The sequence below is a fragment of the Bos mutus genome, chromosome 13 (assembly GCF_027580195.1).
Source record: "Bos mutus isolate GX-2022 chromosome 13, NWIPB_WYAK_1.1, whole genome shotgun sequence".
In the NCBI taxonomy this organism is placed as follows: domain Eukaryota; kingdom Metazoa; phylum Chordata; class Mammalia; order Artiodactyla; family Bovidae; genus Bos; species Bos mutus.
This window is the reverse complement of record NC_091629.1, coordinates 4,719,170-4,723,482: the sequence shown is the minus strand read 5'-3', so window position 1 is coordinate 4,723,482 and position 4,313 is coordinate 4,719,170. Positions and strand designations below refer to the sequence as shown.

The 4,313-nt window shown below is 42.4% G+C and overlaps 1 pseudogene; it reads left to right on the top strand.

Annotated features, from left to right (window-relative positions):
• Positions 1 to 1,277: 1,277 nt before the first annotated feature.
• On the top strand, positions 1,278 to 2,963 carry LOC138990376 (eukaryotic initiation factor 4A-II pseudogene; annotated as a pseudogene).
• Positions 2,964 to 4,313: the final 1,350 nt, after the last annotated feature.

The window sequence follows — 4,313 nt, the reverse complement described above, 5'->3', positions numbered from 1 at the left end:
CTGGCCCAGGGATCGAACTTGTGTCTCTTGCATTGCAGGCAGATTCCTTACCGCTGGGCCAGCAAGGAAACCCACAAAGACCATTGTTGTTGTTCAGTCACTCAGTCATGTTTGACTCATCTCACACGACTCTTCACCATCTCCCAGAGCTTGCTCAAACTCATGTGCACTGAGTCGGTGATGCCATCCAACCATCCTGTCCTCTGTCATCTTCTTATCTTCCTGCCTTCAATCTTCCCCAGCATCAGTTCAGTCTCAGTCATTTCCAATTCTTTGTGACCCCATGGACTGCAGCACGCCAGGCTTCCCTGTCCATCACCAAGTCCTGAAGCTTCTTCAAACTCATGTCCATCAAGTCGGTGATGCCATCCAACCATCTCATCTTCTGTCATCCCCTTCTCTCGCCTTCAATCTTTCCCAGCATCAGGGTCTTTTCCAATGAGTCAGTTCTTCGCATCAGGTGGCCAAATTATTGGAGTTTCAGCCAAAGTCCTGGAGTTTCAGCCAATGCCAAAGAATGTTCAAACTACCACACAATTGCACTCATCTCACACACTAGCAAAGTAATGCTCAAAATTCTCCAAGCAAGGCTTCAACAGTCCATGAACCATGAACTTCCAGATGTTCAAGCTGGATTTAGAAAAGGCAGAGGAACCAGAGATCAAATTGCCAACATCCACTGGATCATCGAAAAAAGCGAGAGAGTTCCAGAAAAACAGCTACTTCTGCTTTATTGACTACGCCAAAGCCTTTGACTCTGTGGATCACAACAAACAGTGAAAAATTCTTAAAGAGATGGGAATACCAGACCACCTGACCTGCCTCCTGAGAAATCTGTATGTAGGTCAAGAAGCAACAGTTAGAACTGGACATGGAACAACAGACTGATTCTAAATGGGGAAAGGAGTACGTCAAGGTTGTATATTGTCACCCTGCCTATTTAACTTATATGCAGAGTATATCATGTGAAATGCTGGGCTGGATGAAGCACAAGCTGGAATCAAGATTGTCAGGAGAAATATCAATAACCTCAGATATGCAGATGACACCACCCTTGCGGCAGAAAGTGAAGAATTAAAGAACCTCTTGATGAAAGTGAAAAAGTTGGCTTAAAACTCAACATTCAGAAAACTAAGATCTTGGCATCTGGACCCATCACTTCATGGCAAATAGATGGGGAAACAATGGAAACAGTGAGAGACTTTATTTTGGGAGGCTCCAAAATCACTGCAGATGGTGACTTCAGCCATGAAATTAAAAGACACTTGCTGCAGTCCGGCACTGAGTGGTTCTTCGGATCATGTCTGGTGGCTCCGCGGATTATAACAGAGAACATGGCGGCCCAGAGGGAATGGACCCCGATGGTGTCATCGAGAGCAACTGGAATGAGATTGTTGATAACTTTGATGATATGAACTTAAAGGAGTCTCTTCTTCGGGGCATCTATGCTTATGGTTTTGAGAAGCCATCAGCTATTCAGCAGAGAGCTATTATTCCATGTATTAAAGATCCAAAAGGTAATTCTGGCACTTGGAGATTATATGGGAGCAACTTGTCATGCCTGCATTGGTGGAACAAATGTTCGAAATGAAATGCAAAAACTGCAGGCTGAAGCACCACATATTGTTGTTGGAACACCAGGGAGAGTGTTTGATATGTTAAACAGAAGATATCTCTCTCCAAAATGGATCATAATGTTCGTTTTGGATGAAGCAGATGAAATGCTGAGCCGAGGGTTTAAGGATCAAATCTATGAGATTTTCCAAAAATTAAATACTAGTATTCAGGTGGTGTTGCTTTCTGCCACAATGCCAACAGATGTGTTGGAAGTGACCAAAAAATTCATGAGAGATCCAATTCGAATTTTGGTGAAAAAGGAAGAATTGACCCTTGAAGGAATCAAACAGTTTTATATTAATGTTGAAAGAGAGGAATGGAAGTTGGATACACTTTGTGACTTGTACGAGACACTGACAATTACACAGGCTGTTATTTTCCTCAATACAAGGCGCAAGGTCGACTGGCTCACAGAGAAAATGCATGCCAGGGACTTCACAGTTTCTGCCCTGCATGGTGACATGGACCAGAAAGAAAGAGATGTTATCATGAGGGAATTTCGATCAGGGTCAAGCCGTGTTCTGATCACTACTGACCTGTTGGCTCGTGGAATTGATGTGCAACAAGTGTCATTGGTTATAAACTATGATCTACCTACCAATCGTGAAAATTATATTCACAGAATTGGCAGAGGGGGTCGATTTGGGAGGAAAGGTGTGGCTATAAACTTTGTTACTGAAGAAGACAAGAGGATTCTTCGTGACATTGAGACTTTCTACAATACTACAGTGGAGGAAATGCCAATGAATGTGGCCGACCTTATTTAATTCCTGGGATGAGATAGTTTTGAACGCAGTGCTTGCTGTTGCTGAATAGGCGATCACAATGTGCATTGTGCTTCTTTCGTTGGGAATATTTGAATCTTGTCTCAATGCTCATAACGGATCAGAAATACAGATTTTGATAGCAAAGCGACATTAGTCGTGAGCTCTTGTGAGGAAAGTCATTGGCTTTATCCTCTTTAGAGTTAGACTGTTGGGGTGGGTATAAAAGATGGGGTCTGTAAAATCTTTCCTAGAAATTTATTTCCTAGTTCTGTAGAAATGGTTGTATTAGATGTTCTCTATCATTTAATAATATACTTGTGGACTAAAAGATATAAGTGCTGTATAAAATCAGCCAATTATGTTAAACTAGCATATCTGCCTTTATTGTGTTTGTCATTAGCCTGAATAGAAAGGCCTTTAAAATTGATTTTTTTTTAGCATTTGAATGCATTTTGTTTGGTATTATATTTATTCAATAAAGTATTTAATTAGTGCTAAGTGTGAACTGGACCCTGTTGCTAAGCCCCAGCAAGCAATCATCCTAGGTAGGGTTAAACCCCCAGTAAAATTGCCATATTGCACATGTCTTAATGAAGTTTGAATGTTAAATAAATTGTATATTCACTTAAAAAATAAAATAAAATAAAAGACACTTGCTCCTTGGAAGTAAAGCTATGACCAACCTAGACAGCATATTAAAAAGCAGAGATTATTACTTTGCCAACAAAGGTCCGTCTAGTCAAAGTTATGATTTTTCCAGTAGTCATGTATGGATGTGAGAGTTGGACTATAAAGAAAGCTGAATGCTGAAGAATTTATGCTTTTGAACTGTGGTGTTGAAGAAGACTCTTGAGAGTCCTTTGAACTGCAAGGAGATCCATCCAGTCAATCCTAATGGAAATCAGTCCTGAATATTCATCGGAAGGACTGATGCTGAAGCTGAAACTCCCAGCATCAGGGTCGTTTCTTATAAGTCAGCACTTCACATCAGGTGGCCAAAGTACTGGAGCTTCAGCTTCAGCATCAGTCCTTCCAATGAATACTCAGGATCGATTTCCTTAGGATTGACTGGTTTGATCTCCTTGCAGTCCAAGGGAATCTCAAGAGTCTTCTCCAACAAGGATGGGTGTATCAGCTCAAAATAGGTGAGCACCTTGCGCCATCTAGTGGAGTTACACAAAAAACATTTCCAGTGATTTGTTCAATTGCTTAGCAGCATCTGACTCCTTAGGACCCCATGAACTGCAGCATGCCAGCCTTCCCTGTCCTCCACTATCTCCTGGAGTTTGATCAAATTCATGTCCATTGAGTCGGTGATGCTGTCTAACCATCTAATCCTCAGCCGCTCCCTTCTCCTTTTGCCTTCAATCTTTCCCAGCAGCAGGGGCTTTTCCAGTGATTTACTGACCTGGATTTGCAGACCCACACCATTTAAAAGCCACTTTGGATACACTTAGGAATCACAGTAAAGACAGAAACTTTGAATAAAACCGGAATCTTTCCCCCACTAAGCAACAGCTCTAAAATCATTCTTTCAGACTCTCCCAGCCTTGTGCCCCCGATTCTGTACAGCAGCTTTGTATTAAAAATACCGCGCCCCCACCACGTGTCCTAGAAGAGACCACCCTGCTTATCATAGGATCTCAGAGATTTCCTTCCTTCACTATGTGATGCAGCGGCTTCTGGCAAAGTCAGCAGCGCTGCTGGCTGCCTAAGGGCAGCTGCAGGGCATGATGGAAAATGCAGATTCCTGAGGCCTGCTCACCTCTTGTCAGCTGCACACTTTGCTGTTGACGTAAATGCTGTTTGAATGTGCTGTTCCATGCATGGTACAAGGGCCTCCCCAAATTTCTGCAAATTCTATGTCTCATTCTTATGGTAGCATCTGCTTTTCATCTTGCTGAACCCCCAGTCTCGGTTCTACCTTTC